Genomic DNA, 23,351 nt, shown 5'->3' with positions numbered 1-23,351 from the left:
TATTCGGAATACCACAGACAAGGTTTAGACTTTTCGGAATCAAGAATGGCTGCCAATAGTTCTAGCCTATACCACGAAGACTCTGATCTCACGATTAGAAGGCTAAGAGATACACATTCAAGCTTGTTTGCATGTAGAACGGAAGTGTTTGTCAGGCACGCGTTCATAAGTGAGAATGATGATGAGCGTCACATAATCATCGCATTCATCATGTTCTTGTGTGCGAATAGATATCTTAGAGAAGAAATAGGTTTGAATTGAATAGAAAAACAGTTGTACTTTGCATTAATTCATGAGGAACAGCAGAGCTCTCTAGAAACTCTACCGTTGAAAATACATAAGAACAAGGTCCAGGCATGGCCGAAGGGCCAGCCTCCCCAAATGGCATATGAATTCGAAAATAAGGGAAAAGACCCCTAGTACAATAGTAAAGAGTTCTATTTATCCTAAGCTAGTTACTAGGGTTACATAATTGAGTAAATGATGCATAAAATCACTTCCGGGCCCACTTGGTGTGTGCTTGGGCTGAGCATTGAAGCTTCCACGTGCAAAGGTCTTCCTTGGAGTTAAACACCAGTTTGTAACCTATTTCTGGCGTTTAACTCTGCTTTGCAACCTATTTCTGTCATTTAACTCCAGAATAGGGCAGAGAGCTGGCGTTGAACGCCAGTTTGCGTTATCTAAACTCGGTCAAAGTATGGATTATTATATATTTCTGGAAAGCCCTGGATGTCTACTTTCTAACGCAATTGAGAGCGCACCATTTGGACTCTTGTAGCTCCAGAAAATCCACTTTGAGTGCAGGGAGGTCAGAATCCAACAGCATCTGCAGTCCTTCTTCAACCTCTGAATCTGATTTTTACTCAAGTCCCTCAATTTCAGCCAGAAAATACCTGAAATCACAGAAAAACACACAAACTCATAGTAAAGTCCAAAAATGTGATTTTTATTTAAAAACTAATAAAAATATATTAAAAACTAACTAAATTATACTAAAAACTATGTAAAAACAATACCAAAAAGTGTATAAATTATCCGCTCATCACAACACCAAACTTAAATTGTTGCTTGTCCCCAAGCAACTGAAAATCAAATAGGATAAAAAGAAGAGAATATACTATAGATTCCAAAATATCAATGAAACTTAGCTCCAATCAGATGAGCGGGACTAGTAGCTTTTTGCCTCTTGAATAGTTTTGGCATCTCACTTTATCCCTTGAAGTTCAAAATGATTGGCATCTATAGGAACTTAGAATTCAGATAGTGTTATTGATTCTCCTAGTTCAGTATGTTGATTCTTGAACACTGCTACTTTATGAGTCTTGGTCGTGGCCCTAAGCACTTTGTTTTCCAGTATTACCACCGGATACATAAATGCCACAGACACATAACTGGGTGAACCTTTTCAGATTGTGACTCAACTTTGCTAAAGTCCCCAATTATAGGTGTCCAGGGTTCTTAAGCATACTCTTCTTTTGCTTTGGACCTCGACTTTAACCGCTCAGTCTCAAGTTTTCACTTGACACCTTCACGCCACAAGCACATGGTTAGGGACAGCTTGGTTTAGCCGCTTAGGCCAGGATTTTATTCCTTTAGGCCCTCCTATCCACTGATGCTCAAAGCCTTAGATCCTTTTTACCCTTGCCTTTTGGTTTTAAGGGCTATTGGCTTTTTGCTCTTGCCTTTTGGTTTAAAGAGCTTTTGGCTTCTTCTGCTTGCTTTTTCTTTTTCTTTCTTTTTTTGCCATTTTTATTTTCTCTTTTTTTTTTGCAAGCTCTTCTCTATTCACTGCTTTTTCTTGCTTCAAGAATCAATTTTATGATTTTTCAGATTATCAAATAACATGTCTCCTTTTTTATCATTCTTTAAGAGCCAACATATTTAACATTCATAAACAACAATTTCAAAAGACATATGCACTGTTCAAGCATTCATTCAGAAAACAAAAAGTATTGTCACCACATCAAAATAATTAAACTAGTTTCAAGGATGAATTCGAAACCCTGTACTTCTTGTTCTTTTGTTTTTAGAACATTTTTCATTTAAGAGAGGTGATGGATTCATAGGACATTCATAACTTTAAGGCATGGACACTTAAATACTAATGATCATGTAACAAGACACAAACATAAACATAAAGCATAGTAAATGAAAAATAGGAAAATAAGAACAAGGAGATTAAGGAACGGGTCCACCTTAGTGAGGGTGACGTCTTCCTCTTCTTGAAGAACCAATGGTGCTCTTGAGCTCCTCTATGTCTCTTCCTTGCCTTTGTTGCTCCTCCCTCATAGCTCTTTGATCTTCTCTAATCTCATGGAGAATGATGGAGTGCTCTTAGTGCTCCACCCTTAGTTGTCCCATGTTGGAAATTAATTCTCATAAGAAAGTGTTGATTTGCTCCCAATAGTTTTGTGGACGGAAGTGCATCCCCTGAGGCATCTCAGGAATTTCATGGTGCGGGATTTCCTCATGCTCTTGTTGAGGTCCATGATCTCTTGTTTGCTCTATCCTCTTCTTGGTGATGGGCTTATCCTCTTCAATGAGGATGTCTCCCTCTATGTCAATTCCAACCGAATTGCAGAGGTGACAAATGAGGTGAGGAAAGGCTAACCTTGCCAAAGTGGAGGACTTGTCAGCCACCTTGTAGAGTTCTTGAGGTATAATCTCATGAACTTCCACTTCCTCCCCAATCATGATACTATGGATCATGATGGCCCGATCTATAGTAACTTCAGACCGGTTGCTAGTAGGAATGATTGAACGTTGAATAAACTCCAACCATCCTCTAGCTACAGGCTTAAGGTCCAGTCTTCTCAATTGAACCGGCTTGCCTCTTGAGTCAACTTTCCATTGAGCTCCTTCCACACATATGTCCATGAGGACTTGGTCTAACCTTTGATCAAAGTTGACCCCTATAGTGTAGGGGCGTGCATTTTCTTCCATCATTGGCAAGTTGAACGCCAGAGTTACATTTTCTGGATTGAAATCTAAGTATTTCCCCCGAACCATGGTAAGCCAATGCTTTGGATTCGGGTTCACACTTTGATCATGGTTCCTAGTGATCCATGCGTTTGCATAGAACTCTTGAACCATTAAGATCTCGACTTGTTGAATGGGGTTGGTGAGAACTTCCCAACCTCTTCTTCGGATCTCATATCGGAACTCCGGATACTCATTCTTTTTGAGCTTGAAAGGAACCTCAGGGATCACTTTCTTCTTGGCCACAACTTCATAGAAGTGGTCTTGATGGACTTTTGAGATGAATCTCTCCATCTCCCATGACTCAGAGGTGGAAGCAGTTGCCTTCCCTTTCCTCTTTCTTGAGGTTTCTCTGGCCTTAGGTGCCATTAATGGTTATGGAAAAACAAAAAGCAATGCTTTTACCACACCAAACTTAAAATGTTTGCTCGTCCCTAAGCAAAAGAAGAAAGAAATAAGGAGAAGAGGAAGAAAATGGAGGAGATGGAGGAAGAAGGTGTATTCGGACAAGGGGAAGAAGAGAGGGTTGTGTTGTGTGAAAATGAAGAAGGAATGAGGGGTTTATATAGGAGTGGGAGGAGGTTTAGGGTTCGGCCATTAGGGTTGGGTTTGGGAGGGAAAAGATTTTGAATTTTGGAGGTAAGTGGGGTTTATGGGGAAGAGAGAACGGATGTGATTGGTGAAGAGGCGATGGGGAAGAGTGATTGAGGTGATTGGTGATGGGTATTTGTGGAAGAGAGTTATGAAAAGGTGTGAAGAGGAGAGAAGAAAATGTGGGAATCCTGTGGGGTCAAGGACTTAACATCCCTGCTCCAATTAGGCGTGTAAAACGCCCTTAGCATGCATGTCTGGTGTTAAATGCCAGCTTGCTGCTTGTTTTTGGCGTTAAACGCCCAAATGTAGCCTGTTTCTGGTGTTTAACGCCACTTCCATGCTCTGTTCTGGCGTTAAACACCAGTCTGGTGCTTGTTTCTGGCGTTTAACGCCAGCTTGATGCTTCTTTCTGGCGTTAAACGCCAGTTTGATGCTTCTTACTGGCGTTTAAACGCCACTAAGTTCTTCCTCCAAGGTGAGCTATTTTTAAAGTTGTTTTTCATTATGTTTTTGATTTTTCAGTAGTTTTTGTGACTCCACATGATCATCAACCTAAAAAAAACATAAAATAACAATAGAAAATAAAATAGATATAATTAAATAACATTGGGTTGTCTCCCAACAAGTGGTTCTTTAGTGTCAATAGCTTGATAGTGAGCTCTCATGGAGCCTCACATATATTCAGAGCATTGTTGGAACCTCCCAACACCAAACTTAGAGTTTGAATGTGGGGGTTCACCAAACTTAGAGTTTGGTTGTGGCCTCCCAACACCAAACTTAGAGTTTGATTGTGGGGGCTTTGGTTGACTCTGCAGTGAGAGAAGCTTTTCATGCTTACTCTCCATGGTTATAGAAGGAGATCCTTGAGTTTTAAACACAAGGTTGTCCTCATTCAGTTGAAGGACCAATTTTCCTCTATCCACATCAATCACAGCTCTTGCTATGGCTAGGAAGGGTCTTCTAAGGATGATGGATTCATCCTCATCCTTCCCAGTGTCTAGGATTATGAAATCAGCAGGGATGTAAAGGCCTTCAACCTTTACTAACACATCCTCTACTAGTCCATAAGCCTATTTTCTTGAGTTGTCTGCCATCTCTAATGAGATTCTGGCAGCTTGCACCTCAAAGATCCCAAGTTTCTCCATTACAGAGAGTGGCATAAGGTTAATGCCTGACCCCAGGTCACACAGAGCCTTCTCAAAGGTCATGGTGCCTATGTTACAGGGAATTAGGAATTTACCAGGATCTTGTTTCTTTTGAGGTAATTTCTGCCTATCCAATGCATTTAGTTCATTGGTGAGCAATGGAGGTTCATCCTCCCAAGTCTCATTACCAAATAATTTGGCATTCAGCTTCATGATTGCTCCTAAATATTGAGCAACTTGCTCTTCAGCAATGTCTTCATCTTCTTCAGAAGATGAATAGTCATCAGAGCTCATGAATGGTAAAAGGAGGTTCAATGGAATCTCTATGATCTCTAGATGAGCCTCAGATTCCTTTGGTTCTTCAAAGGAAAACTCCTTATTGGTCACTGAACGTCCCAGGAGGTCTTCCTCACTAGGATTCACGTCCTTCTCCTCCTCTCTGGGTTCGGCCACACCAAGTAAGGTTATGGCCTTGCACTCTCTTTTTAGATTCTCTTCTGTATTGCTTGGGAGAGTACTAGGAGGGGTTTCAGTGACTCTTTTACTCAGCTGGCCCACTTGTGCTTCCAAATTTCTAATGGAGGACCTTGTTTTATTCATGAAACTTAAAGTTGCCTTAGATAGATTAGAGACTATATTTGCTAAGCTAGATGGATTCTGCTCTGAATTCTCTGTCTGTTGCTGAGTGGATGATGGAAAAGGCTTGCTATTGCTAAACCTGTTTCTTCCACCATTATTAAAGCCTTGTTGGGGCTTTTTTTGATCCTTCCATGAGAAATTTGGATGATTTTTCCATGAGGGATTATAGGTATTCCCATAGGGTTCCCCCATGTAATTCACCTCTGCTATTGCAGGGTTCTCAGGATCATAAGCTTCTTCTTCAGAAGATGCCTCTTAAGTACTGTTGGATGCATCTAGCAATCCATTCAGACTCTGAGAAATCATATTGACTTACTGAGTCAATATTTTATTCTGAGCCAATATGGCATTCATAGTATCAATTTCAAGAACTCCCTTCCTTTGAGGTGTCCCATTACTTACAGGATTCCTTTCAGAAGTGTACATGAACTGGTTATTTGAAACCAAGTCAATGAGTTCTTGAGCTTCTGCAGGCGTTTTCTTTAGGTGAATGGATCCACATGCAGAATGGTCCAATGACATCTTTGATAACTCAGATAGACCATCATAGAATATATCAAGGATGTTCCATTCTGAAAGCATGTCAGAATGACACTTTTTGGTCAGTTGCTTATGTCTCTCCCAAGCTTCATAGAAGGATTCACCTTCTTTCTGTTTGAAGGTTTGAACATCCACTCTAAGCTTGCTAAGCTTTTGAGGAGGAAAGAACTTGGCTAAGAAAGTCGTGACCAGCTTATCCCAAGAGTTCAGGCTATCTTTAGGTTGAGAGTCCAACCATATTCTAGCTCTGTCTCTTACAGCAAACGGGAAAATCATAAGCCTGTAGACCTCAGAGTCAATCCCATTGGTCTTAACAGTATCACAGATTTGCAAGAATTCAGTTAAGAACTGAAAAGGATCTTCTGATGGAAGTCCATGAAACTTGCAATTCTGCTGCATCAGAGAAACTAATTGAGGCTTTAGCTCAAAATTGTTTGCTCCAATGGCAGGGATTGAGATGCTTCTTCCATGTAAATTGGAATTTGGTGCAGTAAAGTCACCAAGCATCTTCCTTGCATTGTTATTATTTTCGGCCATGTCTCCTTCTTTTTCAAAAATTTCTGTCAGATTTTCTCCAGAGAGTTGTGCTTTATCTTCCCTTAGCTTTCTCTTCAGAGTCCTTTCAGGTTCAGGATCGGCTTTAACAAGAATGTTCTTATCCTTGTTCCTACTCATATGAAAAAGAAGAAAATAGAAAAGAAGATATGGAATCCTCTATGTCACAGTGTAGAAATTCCTTATGTAAGTATAAGAAGAGAAGAATAGAGGAAGGAAAAGATGAGAATCCAAACACAGAGGGGAAGAGTGGGTTCGAATTCTTGGGTGGAAGAGAAGTGTTAGTAGATGAATAAATAATTAGAAGGAGATGCGAGAGGAAAGAATTCAAAAATTAAAAGAAATAAAATAAAAATATTTTTTGTTTTTAATTAAAAAATAAAGTTAAAATTCAAAAATAAGAAAAGAAATAAAATTAAAATTAAAATTTAAAATAATTAGTTAATTAAAAAGAAATTTTGAAAAAGAGGAAGGTGCTTTTCGAAAATTAGAGAGAGAAAATTAGTTAGGTAGTTTTGAAAAAGATAAGAATCAAACAAGATAAGATTAATTGAAAAAAAAGATTTGAAAATCAATTTTGAGAAGATAGGAAGTTAGATAAGAAGTTAGAAAAGATTTTGAAATTGATTTTGAAAAAGATGTGATTGAAACTTATTTTGAGAAAGATTTGAAAAAGAAATTTAAAAAGATTTGATTTTGAAAATTAAAGTTAATTACTTGACTAACAAGAAACAAAAAGATATGATTTTAAAAATTAAAGATTGAACCTTTCTTAATAGGCAAGTAATAAACTTTTTTTTTTGAATCAATCACATTAATTGTTAGTAAAGATTTTGCGATTATGAAACAAAATAAGAAAAAGATTTTTGAAAATCAAATTGAAATTTTCGAAAATATGAAAGAAAAAAATGAAAAAGATTTGATTTTTGAAAAAGATTTGAAAAAGATAGGATTTTTAAATTAAAAATTTGATTTGACTCATAAGAAACAACTAAATTTTAAAAAGTTTTGAAAAAGTCAACTCAAATTTTCAAAAATTTATGAGTGAATAAGGGTAAGATATTTTTTTGATTTTTGAATTTTTAATGAAGAAAGAGAAAAACACCAAAAAGACTCAATGCGTGAAAGTTTTGGATCAAAACAAATGATGCATGCAAGAACACTATAAATGTCAAGATGAGCACTAAGAACACTTTGAAGATCAAGATGAACATCAAGACTTGTTTTTGAAAATTTTTAAGAAAAGAAGAACATGCAAGACACCAAACTTAGAAATTTTTAATTTTTAGACACTATGAATGCAAGAATGCATATGAAAAATAAGAAAAGACACAAAACAAGAAATTTTAAAGATCAAACAAGAAGACTTACCAAGAACAACTTGAAGATCATGAAGAATACAATGCATGAATTTTCGAAAAATGCAAGAAAGAGATAAACATGCAATTGACACCAAACTTAAAATTTGACACTAGACTCAAACAAGAAATACAATATTTTTGGTTTTTATGATTTTATTAAAAAAAATTTTTTGAGTTTTTCAAAAATTAATTGGAAAAGAAAAATAAGGATTTCAAAATTTTTAATGAGAATTCCAGGAATCTTTGCAATGTTAGTCTAAAGCTCCGGTCCAGGAATTAGACATGGCTTACTAACCAGCCAAGCTTTCAGTGAAAGCTCCGGTCCAAAACACTAGACATGGCCAATGGCCAGCCAAGCTTTAGCAGATACAAATCAGACATACAACAGCTGATACTTCATTCAACTTGCTTCTGTGGTGATGAGTGGAAGCCTCGGTCCAAAAGAATTAGACATGGCTTTACAGCCAGCCAGGCTTCAACATATCTCGTGAAACTCTAGAATTCATTCTTAAAAATTCTGAAGCCATAGAATAATCTAATTTAATTTTTTTTTGAAAATTTTTTTTTCGAAAATTAAAAGAATAAAAACAAAAACTTAAAATTAAAATAAAATTACCTAATCTGAGAAACAAGATGAACCGTCAGTTGTCCAAACTCGAACAATCCCCGGCAACGGCGCCAAAAACTTGGTGTTGTTGCCAGACCAAAAACTTGGCACTGTTGTTGCCGGAAACAAATGCGAAATTGTTGTTCGTTCCCTCCCCGGCAACGGCGCCAAAAACTTGGTGCACGAAATTGTGATCCTTAACAACGGCGCCAAAAACCTGGTGCTCGGAACGTAATTCACACACTTTGTCACAACATCGCACAACTAACTAGCAAATGTACTGGGTCGTCCAAGTAATAAACCTTACGTGAGTAAGAGTCGATCCCACGGAGATTGTCGGCTTGAAGCAAGCTATGATCACCTTGTAAATCTCAGTCAGGCGGATTCAAATGGTTATAGAGTTTTAATAATTAAAAGATAAATAAACCGTAAAATGGGATAGAGATACTTATGTAAGTCGTTGGTGAGAATTTCAGATAAGCATATAGAGATGCTTTCGTTCCTCCTGAACCTCTGCTTTCCTACTGTCTTCATCCAATCATTCACACTCCTTTCTATGGCAAGCTTTGTGTAGGGCATCACTGTTGTCAATGGCTACTTTCCATCCTCTCAGTGAAAATGGTCCAAGATGTGCAGTCACTGCACGGCTATTGATCTGTCGGTTCTCGATCATACTGGAATAGGATTCAGTAATCCTTTTGCGTCTGTCACTACGCCCAGCACTCGCGAGTTTGAAGCTCGTCACAACCATCCCTTCCCGAATCCTACACGGAATACCACAGACAAGGTTTAGACTTTCCGGACCTCAAGAATGGCCGCCAATAGTTCTAGCCTATACCACGAAGACTCTGATCTCATGATCAGAAGGCTAAGAGATACACATTCAAGCTTGTTTGCATGTAGAACAGAAGTGCTTGTCAGGCACGCGTTCATAAGTGAGAATGATGATGAGCGTCACATAATCATCACATTCATCATGTTCTTGTGTGCGAATGGATATCTTAGAGAAGGAAATAGGTTTGAATTGAATAGAAAAACAGTAGTACTTTGCATTAATTCATGAGGAACAGCAGAGCTCCACACCTTAATCTATGATGTGTAGAAACTCTACCGTTGAAAATAGATAAGAACAAGGTCCAGGCATGGCCGAATGGCCAGCCTCCCCAAATGGCATATGAATTCAAAAATAAGGGAAAAGACCCCTAGTACAATAGTAAAGAGTTCTATTTATCCTAAACTAGTTACTAGGGTTACAAAATTGAATAAATGATGCAGAAAATCACTTCCGGGCCCACTTGGTGTGTGCTTGGACAGAGCATTAAAGCTTCCACGTGCAGAGGTCTTCCTTGGAGTTAAACGCCAGTTTGTAACCTGTTTCTGCCAATTAACTCTGCTTTGCAACCTGTTTCTGGCGTTTAACTCCAGAATAGGGCAGAGAGCTGGCGTTAAACGCCAGTATGCGTTGTCTAAATTCGAGCAAAGAATGAACTATTATATATTGCTAGAAAGCCCTGGATGTCTACTTTCCAACGCAATTGAGAGAGCGCCATTTGGACTTCTGTAGCTCCAGAAAATCCACTTTGAGTGCAGGGAGGTCAGAATCCAACAGCATCTGCAGTCCTTCTTCAACCTCTGAATCTGATTTTTGCTCAAGTCCCTCAATTTCAGCCAGAAAATACCTGAAATCATAGAAAAATACACAAACTCATAGTAAAGTCCAGAAATGTGATTTTTATTTAAAAACTAATAAAAATATATTAAAAACTAACTAAATCATACTAAAAACTATGTAAAAACAATGCCAAAAAGCGTATAAATTATCCGCTCATCACAACACCAAACTTAAATTGTTGCTTGTCCCCAAGCAACTGAAAATCAAATAAGATAAAAAGAAGAGAATATACTATAGATTTCAAAATATCAATGAAACTTAGCTCCAATCAGATGAGCGGGACTAGTAGCTTTTTGCCTCTTGAATAGTTTTGGCATCTCACTTTATCCCTTGAAGTTCAGAATGATTGGCATCTATAGGAACTTAGAATTCAGATAGTGTTACTGATTCTCCTAGTTCAGTATGTTGATTCTTGAACACTGCTACTTTATGAGTCTTGGCCGTGGCCCTAAGCACTTTGTTTTCCAGTATTACCACCGGATTTATAAATGCCACAGACACATAACTGGGTGAACCTTTTCAGATTGTGACTCAGCTTTGCTAAAGTCCCCAATTATAGGTGTCCAGGGTTCTTAAGCATACTCTTTTTTTGCTTTGGACCTCGACTTTAACTGCTCAGTCTCAAGTTTTCACTTGACACCTTCACGCCACAAGCACATGGTTAGGGATAGCTTGGTTTAGCCGCTTAGGCCAGGATTTTATTCCTTTAGGCCCTCCTATCCACTAATGCTCAAATCCTTGGATCCTTTTTACCCTTGCCTTTTGGTTTTAAGGGCTATTAACTTTTTGCTCTTGCCTTTTTGTTTAAAGAGCTTTTGGCTTTTTCTGCTTGCTTTTTCTTTTCCTTTTTTCTTTTTTTCACCATTTTTCTTTTCTCTTTTTTTTTCGCAAGCTCTTCTCTATTCACTGTTTTTTCTTGCTTCAAGAATGAATTTTATGATTTTTCAGATTATCAAATAACATGTCTCCTTTTTCATCATTCTTCAAGAGCCAACATATTTAACATTCATAAACAACAATTTCAAAAGACATATGCAATGTTCAAGCATTCATTCAAAAAAAAAGTATTGTCACCACATCAAAATAATTAAACTAGTTTCAAGGATGAATTCGAAACCCTGTATTTCTTGTTCTTTTGTTTTTAGAATATTTTTCATTTAAGAGAGGTGATGGATTCATAGGACATTCATAACTTTAAGGCATGGACACTTAAATACTAATGATCATGTAACAAGACACAAACATAAACATAAAGCATAGTAAATGAAAAACAGGAAAATAAGAACAAGGAGATTAAGGAATGGGTCCACCTTAGTGAGGGTGACGTCTTCCTCTTCTTGAAGAACCAATGGTGCTCTTGAGCTCCTCTATATCTCTTTCTTGCCTTTGTTGCTCCTCCCTCATAGCTCTTTGATCTTCTCTAATATCATGGAGAATAATGGAGTGCTCTTGGTGCTCCACCCTTAGTTGTCCCATGTTGGAACTTAATTCTCCTAAGGAAGTGTTGATTTACTCCCAATAGTTTTGTGGACGGAAGTGCATCCCCTGAGGCATCTCAGGGATTTCATGGTGAGCGATTTCCTCATGCTCTTGTTGAGGTCCATGATCTCTTGTTTGCTCAATACTCTTCTTAGTGATGGGCTTGTCCTCTTCAATGAGGATGTCTCCCTCTATGTCAATTCCAGCCGAGTTGCAGAGGTGACAAATGAGGTGAAGAAAGGCTAACCTTGCCAAAGTGGAGGACTTGTCAGCCACCTTGTAGAGTTCTTGACGTATAATCTCATGAACTTCCACTTCCTCCCCAATCATGATACTATGGATCATGATGGCCCGGTCTATAGTAACTTCAGACGGGTTGCTAGTAGGAATGATTGAACGTTGAATAAACTCCAACCATCCTCTAGCTACAGGCTTAAGGTCCAGTCTTCTCAATTGAACCGACTTGCCTCTTGAGTCAACTTTCCATTGAGCTCCTTCCACACATATGTCCATGAGGACTTGGTCCAACCTTTGATCAAAGTTGACCCTTCTAGTGTAAGGGCGTGCATTTTCTTCCATCATTGGCAAGTTGAACGATAGCCTTACATTTTTCGGACTGAAATCTAAGTATTTTCCCCGAACCATGGTAAGCCAATGCTTTGGATTCGGGTTCACACTTTGATCATGGTTCCTAGTGATCCATGCGTTTGCATAGAACTCTTGAACCATTAAGATCCCAACTTGTTGAATGGGGTTGGTGAGAACTTCCCAACCTCTTCTTCGGATCTCATGTCGGATCTCCGGATACTCATTCTTTTTGAGCTTGAAAGGAACCCCAGGGATCACTTTCTTCTTGGCCACAACTTCATACAAGTGGTCTTGATGGACCTTTGAGATGAATCTCTCCATCTCCCATGACTCAGAGGTGGAAGCAATTGCCTTCCCTTTCCTCTTTCTTGAGGTTTCTCTGGCCTTAGGTGCCATTAATGGTTATGGAAAAACAAAAAGCAATACTTTTACCACACCAAACTTAAAATGTTTGCTCGTCCCCGAGCAAAAGAAGAAAGAAAAAAGGAGAAGAGGAAGAAAATAGAGGAGATGGAAGGAGAAGGTGTATTTGGCCAAGGGAAAGAAGAGCGGGTTGTGTTGTGTGAAAATGAAGAAGGAATGAGGGGTTTATATAGGAGTGGGAGGAGGTTAAGGGTTCGGCCATTAGGGTTGGGTTTGGGAGGGAAAAGAGTTTAAATTTTGGAGGTAGGTGGGGTTTATGGGGAAGAGAGAATGGATGTGATTGGTGAAGAGGTGATGGGGAAGAGTGATTGAGGTGATTGGTGAGGGGTATTTATGGAAGAGAGTTATGTAAAGGTGTGAAGAGGAGAGAAGAAAATGTGGGGATCCTGTGGGGTCCACAGATCCTGAGGGGATCCTGTGGGGTCCACAGATCCTGAGGGGATCCTGTGGGGTCCACAGATCCTGTGGGGTCAAGGACTTAACATCCCTGCTCCAATTAGGCGTGTAAAATGCCCTTAGCATGCATGTCTGGCGTTAAACGCCAGCTTGCTGCTTGTTTTTGGCGTTAAACGCCCAAATGTAGCTTGTTTCTGGTGTTTAACGCCACTTCCATGCTCTGTTCTGGCGTTAAACGCCAGTCTGGTGCTTGTTTCTGGCGTTTAACGCCAGCTTGATGCTTCTTTCTGGCGTTAAACGCCAGTTTGATACTTCTTACTGGCGTTTAAACGCCAGTAAGTTCTTCCTCCAGGGTGAGCTATTTTTAAAGCTGTTTTTCATTCTGTTTTTAATTTTTCAGTAGTTTTTGTGACTCCACATGATCATCAACCTGAAAAAATATAAAATAATAATAGAAAATAAAATAGATATAATTAAATAACATTGGGTTGCCTCCCAACAAGCGCTTCTTTAGTGTCAATAGCTTGACAGTGAGCTCTCATGGAGCCTCACATATATTCAGAGCATTGTTGGAACCTCCCAACACCAAACTTAGAGTTTGAATGTGGGGGTTCAACACCAAACTTAGAGTTTGGTTGTGGCCTCCCAACACCAAACTTAGAGTTTGACTGTGGGGGCTTTGGTTGACTCTGCAGTGAGAGAAGCTTTTCATGCTTACTCTCCATGGTTACAGAAGGAGATCCTTGAGTTTTAAACACAAGGTTGTCCTCATTCATTTGAAGGACCAATTCTCCTCTGTCCACATCAGTCACAGCTCTTGCTGTGGCTAGGAAGGGTCTTCTAAGGATGATGGATTTATCCTCATCCTTCCCAGTGTCTAGGATTATGAAATCAGCAGGGATGTAAAGGCCTTCAACCTTTACTAACACGTCCTCTACTAGTTCATAAGCCTGTTTTCTTGAGTTGTCTGCCATCTCTAATGAGATTCTGGCAGGTTGCACCTCAAAGATCCTAAGTTTCTCCATTACAGAGAGTGGCATAAGGTTAATGCCTGACCCCAGGTCACACAGAGCCTTCTCAAAGGTCATGGTGCCTATGTTACAGGGAATTAGGAATTTACCAGGATCTTGTTTCTTTTGAGGTAATTTCTGCCTATCCAATGCATTTAGTTCATTGGTGAGCAATGGAGGTTCATCCTCCCAAGTCTCATTACCAAATAATTTGGCATTCAGCTTCATGATTGCTCCTAAATATCGAGCAACTTGCTCTTCAGCAATGTCTTCATCTTCTTTAGAAGATGAATAGTCATCAGAGCTCATGAATGGTAAAAGGAGGTTCAATGGAATCTCTATGATCTCTAGATGAGCCTCAGATTCCTTTGGTTCCTCAAAGGGAAACTCCTTATTGGTCACTGAACGTCCCAGGAGGTCTTCCTCACTAGGATTCACGTCCTCCTCCTCCTCTCTGGGTTCGGCCACACCAAGTAAGGTTATGGCCTTGCACTCTCTTTTTAGATTCTCTTCTGTATTGCTTGGGAGAGTACTAGGAGGGGTTTCAGTGACTCTTTTACTCAGCTAGCCCACTTGTGCCTCCAAATTTCTAATGGAGGACCTTATTTCATTCATGAAACTTAAAGTGGCCTTAGATAGATTAGAGACTATATTTGCTAAGCTAGATGGATTCTGCTCTGAATTCTCTGTCTATTGCTGAGTGGATGATGGAAAAGGCTTGCTATTGCTAAACCTGTTTCTTCCACCATTATTAAAGCCTTGTTGGGGCTTTTGTTGATCCTTCCATGAGAAATTTGGATGATTTTTCTATGAGGGATTATAGGTATTCCCATAGGGTTCCCCCATGTAATTCACCTCTGCTATTGCAGGGTTCTCAGGATCATAAGCTTCTTCTTCAGAAGATGCCTCTTAAGTTCTGTTGGATGCAGCTAGCAATCCATTCAGACTCTGAGAAATCATATTGACTTGCTGAGTCAATATTTTATTTTGAGCCAATATGGCATTCATAGTATCAATTTCAAGAACTCCCTTCCTTTGAGGCGTCCCATTACTTACAGGATTCCTTTCAGAAGTGTACATGAATTGGTTATTTGCAACCATGTCAATGAGTTCTTGAGCTTCTGCAGGCGTTTTCTTTAGGTAAATGGATCCACCTGCAGAATGGTCCAATGACATCTTTGATAATTCAGACAGACCATCATAGAATATATCCAGGATGGTCCATTCTGAAAGCATGTCAGAAGGACACTTTTTGGTCAGTTGCTTATATCTCTCCCAAGCTTCATAGAGGGATTTACCTTCTTTCTGTTTGAAGGTTTGAACATCCACTTTAAGCTTGCTAAGCTTTTGAGGAGGAAAGAACTTGGCTAAGAAAGTCGTGACCAGCTTATCCCAAGAGTTCAGGCTATCTTTAGGTTAAGAGTCCAACCATATTCTAGCTCTGTCTCTTACAGCAAACGGGAAAAGCATAAGCCTGTAGACCTCGGAGTCAACTCCATTGGTCTTAACAATATCACAGATTTGCAAGAATTCAGTTAAGAACTGAAAAGGATCTTCTGATGGAAGTCCATGAAACTTGCAATTCTGCTGCATCAGAGAAACTAATTGTGGCTTTAGCTCAAAATTGTTTGCTCCAATGGCAGGGATTGAGATGCTTCTTCCATGTAAATTAGAATTTGGTGCAGTAAAGTCACCAAGCATCTTCCTTGCATTGTTATTATTTTCGGTCATGTCTCCTTCTTTTTTGAAAATTTCTGTCAGATTTTCTCCAGAGAGTTGTGCTTTAGCTTCCCTTAGCTTTCTCTTCAGAGTCCTTTCAAGTTCAGGATCGGCTTCAACAAGAATGTTCTTATCCTTGTTCCTGCTCATATGAAAAAGAAGAAAACAAAAAAGAAGATATGGAATCCTCTATGTCACAGTATAGAGATTCCTTATGTAAGTATAAGAAGAGAAGAATGGAGGAAGGAAAAGATGAGAATCCAAACACAGAGAGGAAGAGTGGGTTCGAATTCTTGGGTGGAAGAGAAGTGTTAGTAGATGAATAAATAATAAGAAGGAGATGAGAGAGGGAAGAATTCAAAAATTAAAAGAAATAAAATAAAAATATTTTTTTGTTTTTAATTAAAAATTAAAGTTAAAATTCGAAATAAGAAAAGAAATAAAATTAAAATTAAAATTTAAAATAATTAGTTAATTAAAAAGAAATTTTGAAAAAGAAGAAGGTGCTTTTCGAAAATTAGAGAGAGAAAATTAGTTAGGTAGTTTTGAAAAAGATAAGAATCAAACAAGATAAGATTAATTGAAAAAAAAGATTTGAAAATCAATTTTGAAAAGATAAGAAGATAGATAAGAAGTTAGAAAAGATTTTGAAATTGATTTTGAAAAAGATGTGATTGAAACTTATTTTGAGAAAGATTTGAAAAAGAAATTTAAAAAGATTTGATTTTGAAAATTAAAGTTGATTATTTGACTAACAAGAAACAAAAAGATATGATTTTAAAAATTAAAGATTGAACCTTTCTTAATAGGCAAGTAACAAACTTTTTTTTTGAATCAATCACATTAATTGTTAGTAAAGATTTTGAGATTATGAAACAAAATAAGAAAAAGATTTTTGAAAATCAAATTGAAATTTTTGAAAATATGAAAGAAAAAAATGAAAAAGATTTGATTTTTGAAAAAGATTTGAAAAAGATAGGATTTTTAAATTGAAAATTTGATTTGACTCATAAGAAACAACTAAATTTTAAAAAGTTTTGAAAAAGTCAACTCAAATTTTCGAAAATTTATGAGTGAATAAGGGAAAGATATTTTTTTTATTCTTGAATTTTTAATGAAGAAAGAGAAAAACACCAAAAAGACTCAATGCATATGAAAATTTTGGATCAAAACAAATGATGCATGCAAGAACCCTATGAATGTCAAGATGAATACCAATAACACTTTGAAGATCAAGATGAACATCAAGACTTGTTTTTTAAAATTTTTAAGAAAAGAAGAACATGCAAGACACCAAACTTAGAAATTTTTAATTTTTAGACACTGTGAATGCAAGAATGCATATGAAAAACAAGAAAAGACACAAAACAAGAAATTTTAAAGATCAAACAAGAACACTTACCAAGAACAACTTAAAGATCTTGAAGAATGCAATGCATGAATTTTCGAAAAATGCAAGAAAGAGATAAACATGCAATTGACACCAAACTTAAAATTTGACACTAGACTCAAACAATAAATACAATATTTTTGGTTTTTATGATTTTATTAAAAAAAATTTTTTGAGTTTTTCAAAAATTAATTGGAAAAGAAAAATAAGGATTTCAAAATTTTTAATGAGAATTCCAGGAATCTTTGCGATGTTAGTCTAAAGCTCCGGTCCAGGAATTAGACATGGCTTACTAGCTAGCCAAGCTTTCAGTGAAAGCTCCAGTCCAAAACACTAGACATGGCCAATGGCCAGCCAAGCTTTAGCAGATACAAATTAGACATACAACAGCTGATACTTTATTCAACTTGCTTCTGTCGTGATGAGTGGAAGCCTCGGTCCAAAAGAATTAGACATGGCTTTACAGCCAACCAGGCTTCAACATATCTTGTGAAACTCTAGAATTCATTCTTAAAAATTCTGAAGCCATAGAATAATCTAATTAAAATTTTTTTTTTGAAAATTTTTTTCGAAAATTAAAAGAATAAAAACAAAAACTTAAAATTAAAATAAAATTACCTAATCTGAGCAATAAGATGAACCGTTAGTTGTCCAAACTCGAACAATCCCCGGCAACGATGCCAAAAATTTGGTGTTGTTGCCGGACCAAAAACTTGGCATTGTTGTTGCCGGAAACAAATGCAAAATTGTTGTTCGTTCTCTCCTCGGCAACGGCGCCAAAAACTTGGTGCACGAAATTGTGATCCTTAACAACGGCGCCAAAAACTTGGTGCTCGGAACGTAATTTACACACTTTGTCACAACTTCGCACAACTAACCAGCAAGTGCACTAGGTCGTCCAAGTAATAAACCTTACGTGAGTAAGGGTCGATCCCACGGAGATTGTCGGCTTGAAGCAAGCTATGGTCACCTTGTAAATCTCAGTCAGGCGGATTCAAATGGTTATAGAGTTTTAATAATTAAAAGATAAATAAAACATAAAATGGGATAGAGATACTTATGTAAGTCGTTGGTGAGAATTTCAGATAAGCGTATAAAGATGCTTTCGTTCCTCCTGAACCTCTGCTTTCTTGCTGTCTTCATCTAATCATTCCCACTACTTTCTATGGCAAGCTTTGTGTAGGGCATCACCGTTGTCAATGGCTACTTCCCATCCTCTCAGTGAAAATGGTCCAAGATGCGCTGTCACCGCACAGCTATTCATCTGTCGGTTCTCGATCATACTGGAATAGGATTCAGTAATCCTTTTGCGTCTGTCACTACGCCCAGCACTCGCGAGTTTGAAGCTCGTCACAGCCATCCCTTCCCGGATCCTACTCGGAATACCACATACAAGGTTTAGACTTTCTGGACCTCAAGAATGGCCGCCAATAGTTCTAGCCTATACCACGAAGACTCTGATCTCACGATCAGAAGGCTAAGAGATACACATTCAAGCTTATTTGCATGTAGAACGGAAGTGTTTGTCAGGCACGCGTTCATAAGTGAGAATGATGATGAGCGTCACATAATCATCACATTCATCATGTTCTTGTGTGCGAATGGATATCTTAGAGAAGAAATAGGTTTGAATTGAATAGAAAAACAATAGTACTTTGCATTAATTCATGAGGAACAGCAGAGCTCCACACCTTAATCTATGATGTGTAGAAACTCTACCATTGAAAATAGATAAGAACAAGGTCCAGCCATGGCCGAATGGCCAGCCTCCCCAAATAGCATATGAATTTGAAAATAAGGGAAAAGACCCCTAGTACAATAGTAAAGAGTTTTATTTATCCTAAACTAGTTACTATGGTTACAGAATTGAGTAAATGATGCAGAAAATCACTTCCGGGCCCACTTGGTGTGTGCTTGGGCTGAGCATTGAAGCTTCCACGTGCAGAGGTCTTCCTTGGAGTTAAACGCCAGTTTATAACCTGTTTCTGGCGTTTAACTCTGCTTTACAACCTGTTTCTGGCGTTTAACTCTAGAATAGGGCAGAGAGCTGGCGTTGAACGCCAGTTTGTGTCATCTAAACTTCAGCAAAGTATGGACTATTATATATTTATGGAAAGCCCTGGATGTCTACTTTCCAACACAATTGAGAGCGCACCATTTGGACTCCTGTAGCTCCAGAAAATCCACTTTGAGTGCAGGGAGGTCAGAATCCAACAGCATATGCAGTCCTTCTTCAACCTCTGAATCTGATTTTTGCTCAAGTCCCTCAATTTCAGCCAAAAAAATACCCGAAATCACAGAAAAATACACAAACTCATAGTAAAGTCCAGAAATGTGATTTTTATTTAAAAATTAATAAAAATATATTAAAAACTAACTAAATCATACTAAAAACTATGTAAAAACAATGCCAAAAAGTGTATAAATTATCCGCTCATCAATGAGACAGAAAAGGAGAAGGAAGAGAAAGACTTACATGATTGGAGATTGAAGAAAGATTCTTAAACTAGTTAGCTCTGCTGAGTTCAGTTCAGTCAGTATTACAGTGTTGACTTTCACACTTCACTTCCATGTCTGCCTTGTTCTTTCACATGCCACCGGCTGGGGAAACCTTTAATTAATTAATTAATTAATTAATTAATTGATTGATTAATTATTCTTTCACAAGGATCTCCCTGCTTAGCTTAACTAATAAGCATGTATAACCGGTGTTCTTTTTTTTTTTTGATCTACATGACAATTGTACTGAATACTAATACTAATACTTCCCCTTTACGATCCTAATAAATTGTATCTTTCTCTCTCTTTCTCTCATTCACTCACCATTCTCCTCTTTCTCTATAAGGTTAGAGAAAAACAACAGTATAGTAACTATATATAACTTATGGCTTAGCTTAGCTTAGCTTCCTTCTAATTGCAGTAGGGAACAAGCAATAATCAAAATTAAACAAAGGGGAAGGAGAGAATGAAAAGGATGGGAGAATAGAGAGCATACATGTTCGTTCTTTGTTCATCAAAACAAACATGCCGTTCTCAACCACCTTTGCTACTCCCAATCAGCTTCACCACCTCTAAAGCTAGGGTTATTCTTTTTCTTTCCTTTCTACTTTTAATTTTCTTGAGTACTTATCTCATCAGATATGTCTTATATTCCAAAACAGTTTTTATCATACTTATGTCTGAGTCTAAGTGCTGCAAGAAAGTAAAAAACAGGTTTTCTAGCAGCACTGAGTAATGAAGTGTAAGAGCCAACCTGTTTATCTTCTGTGAAGCCTCCCACATATGCCCATTTTGCATTGTCCAATAGAACCTGAATACGTAAAAAAATCACAAAAGACCAAACATCAATAGATCTCTGCCAAGAACTGTAATTCTCAAGTCACAAAGGACCTTATGATCATTCATTAACAAGTCACACAAAATAGGATAAAAGCCATAAACATTGCTTTAATGGATGAATAAATAAGCACAATAAAAATAAAACCGTCGAATGTAGCAGATTCTGCTCTAACTAATTCAGCTTAAAATGAACAATCAAAGGCATTATACTTACAACAATAAGACTTATTTATAAGCATTCAACCCCATACACATCACAAACAAAAAATAAGAAGAAATAATTAAAAGAAGCATACCAATAAACTCACTTAGAAAATGAAGCAAAGTGGGTTAGCACTTGTCCCTTCAAGATCTAATTCAGCTGCTTTCCTCACTGAGACAAGAAAAAAGAGCCTTGGTCTTATATAACCATACTTAGTAAATATGAAAAAAGAAAAAAGAAAAAAGAAAGGTGTCATGTGTTCATTGAACCTAGATAGAAAATGGTACATACCTAGATATGCATGTATGAAAAATACAATACAATACAATATATATATATATATATATACACACTACTAACTCAATGAAAAGACAAGGGACTACTTAAAGTTATGGATTATATCTCATAATATGAGATTCTCTAATCTATAATAATGGTAACTGGAACTACATAGAGATAAATGCACAAATTGTCCTCCAGTAATGAACCCGCATATTTTCCAAAAAGGAAATTGAATCAATGCAAACAACCCTTACCAGGTCAAATAGCGATGGTTCTTCTTGGAAATAATTTAGTGTCTCCTTCCCACTGAGTGAAAGAGCGAATAATAGTACATACATGCAAGTGCAGAGCTTTTCGTTAATCATCCTGAAATGACCACCTGACAATCTTGCTTTCATCTACAACAACCAAACAACACACCATTATTCAATTAGAAAATCTCAAATTATTAATTTGGAATAACGTGATAATAAATTCAACATAAAAAGAAAAAAAAGGCTAAGAATTGTGACTTGCTTTATCCAAAAAAGTAGAGGATTTGGATGGTTCTTTGAACTTTCTAAGCTTAGCAGTATCTGCAGTAAATCGTTGCTCGTCTTTACTCTTGTTGTTTCGTTTCTTTCGCTCACTCTTCGTCATTTTCTTCGATTCAACTGAAAGTAGTAACCCTAAGTTCCTAAACCCAAACCTAACAGTCAGCTACAAGATAAAAAAGAAAAACCTAAGAAACAGAGGTAACGGCAACGTAAACGGAAACGAAAACGGCAACAGCTTACCTCAAATGGCGAAGGAGGTGTTGTCGGCAACACAATGCACCTTGAGAGAGCGGCTTCCAGCAGGAACGGGAAGAGAGAGGGGAAGGAGAATAGAGAGGCACTCGTGGATATGGAGGTTGCAGAGATTGGAAAGCGGGAGGGGAGGAGGTGGAGGAAGATGTCAGGGGAGGCGGAGGCGCCGATTTGGAGGGTGGAGATGACCTAAGGCGGCGCGGCGATGATGACGGTGACAGTGAACTTAGGGTTTCGGTGATGAGATCTCTCTTCCCTCTGAATCAGGTTCTCGCCCTCACTTACTCTGTTTCGGTGACAGTGAAATTGATTACTGGAACTATTATCAAGAAAAAATTATTTTAATAAAACTAATACCAGCTATAGTGTTATGGTCACTAAAAAATTTTCACTAAAAATAATTTTTTTTATATTTTTAGTGGTAATAATAATAATTGCCATTATAAAATATAATATTAATGATAAATACATAATGGCCACAAAAACATAACTTAAATTAAAAAAATAGCAACCATTATGTTACTGCCACTAAAAGTTTGTCACTAAAATTAATTATCTTTGTAGTGTGAGGATAGAATGGAAATTCAGAAAAAAAAAACGAAAGAGAGGAAAGGAGGTGCTGCTGCTACGTGAATTAGAGTTAGGGGTATAAGGAATAAGGGTATTATTATTAGGTTGAACAGCATAAAAGTTAATTTATCATTATTACATTCTCAGTTTCTCACTCAGTCACAAAAGTGTTTTGTATAACACCCAAGTTTTTAAAATTAAATTTTACGCTTTGAATTTAAAAATAAAATTTAATTTAATTATGACTTATTCTATTATTTTAAATTATCTATAGAAACTATATTAATAGTTACAATCTAAATTGATTTTTATAAATATTATTATTACTATTATTATTATTATTATTATTGTTCAAAAAGAAAAAAAAATGGCCGAAGGAGATTATTATACATATAAGCCACTATATATATTTATTATATATCTATATAAGAAACAAAGAAAGATTTGTTACATATATACATAACATATATATATCTATTCACTTATAATAATTCATTATCATCATTATAGGGGAACGTGGCTTGTAACCCTTTAATACATAAAACCATTCCCTTAATCATGAAACGTGGCTTTAATGCAATATGTATATATCCAACCTTTGACACCTAACGCAACCTTAACCACCACAAATCACTATTATCCTTAATCTTCTTCATTTCTTCTCATTCATGACCGAAACCATAAGAAAATGAAAGAAAGGCCGTGAGAGAAAGAGATTGAGAAACCATGGAACCTGAATTTCTGACATCAATTTCTTACGATTTGTAACTCCAGTCAAAAATTTAATTCGGTAAAAGTGTTCGTATCTTCCTCCTCTACACGTTGACGTTATTTTTGTTCGGTGGAAGCTGATGGTGATGTAACTTCTCTTTTTCTTGAGTTTGGCCAATTGGAGTTTTAGGAAGTACAGATGATTTCTGACGTTTTCTTCTTCAACAACTCGCTCAGAAAATTTCTCCGAAACTTTCGTTGATTTTGATTTCATACGGAGGTAGGGGATTTTGTTTTGAAATTAACTGTTTTTAAACTATGAATGTCATGGAAGTCTAGTGGGTATTTGTAGATAATTTATG

The 23,351-nt window shown here is 37.2% G+C and overlaps 1 long non-coding RNA gene and 1 other non-coding gene across 10 annotated transcripts; one reads left to right on the top strand and one right to left on the bottom strand.

Moving 5' to 3' along the window:
- Positions 1-257: 257 nt before the first annotated feature.
- LOC112720624 (uncharacterized) lies at positions 258-22,060 on the bottom strand. Of its 9 annotated transcripts, none has more exons than XR_011867445.1 (7): positions 21,697-22,060; positions 21,437-21,596; positions 21,175-21,318; positions 20,733-20,809; positions 20,351-20,407; positions 19,574-19,708; positions 258-893 (listed from the first exon to the last, which is right to left on the bottom strand). It is a non-coding gene; the product is annotated as an uncharacterized lncRNA (long non-coding RNA). The 9 variants fall into 9 exon arrangements; XR_011867444.1 differs by lacking the exon at positions 258-893 and adding an exon at positions 9,422-10,099; XR_011867443.1 differs by lacking the exon at positions 258-893 and adding an exon at positions 18,730-19,343.
- Positions 5,938-6,041, top strand: LOC112725437 (small nucleolar RNA R71). The gene has a single exon (XR_003164546.1). It is a non-coding gene; the product is annotated as a small nucleolar RNA R71 (small nucleolar RNA).
- Positions 22,061-23,351: the final 1,291 nt, after the last annotated feature.

The sequence above is a fragment of the Arachis hypogaea genome, chromosome 11 (assembly GCF_003086295.3).
Source record: "Arachis hypogaea cultivar Tifrunner chromosome 11, arahy.Tifrunner.gnm2.J5K5, whole genome shotgun sequence".
NCBI classification, from domain to species: domain Eukaryota; kingdom Viridiplantae; phylum Streptophyta; class Magnoliopsida; order Fabales; family Fabaceae; genus Arachis; species Arachis hypogaea.
Note: the sequence above shows the minus strand (reverse complement) of the source record. Positions and strands in the feature narration are given on the sequence as shown.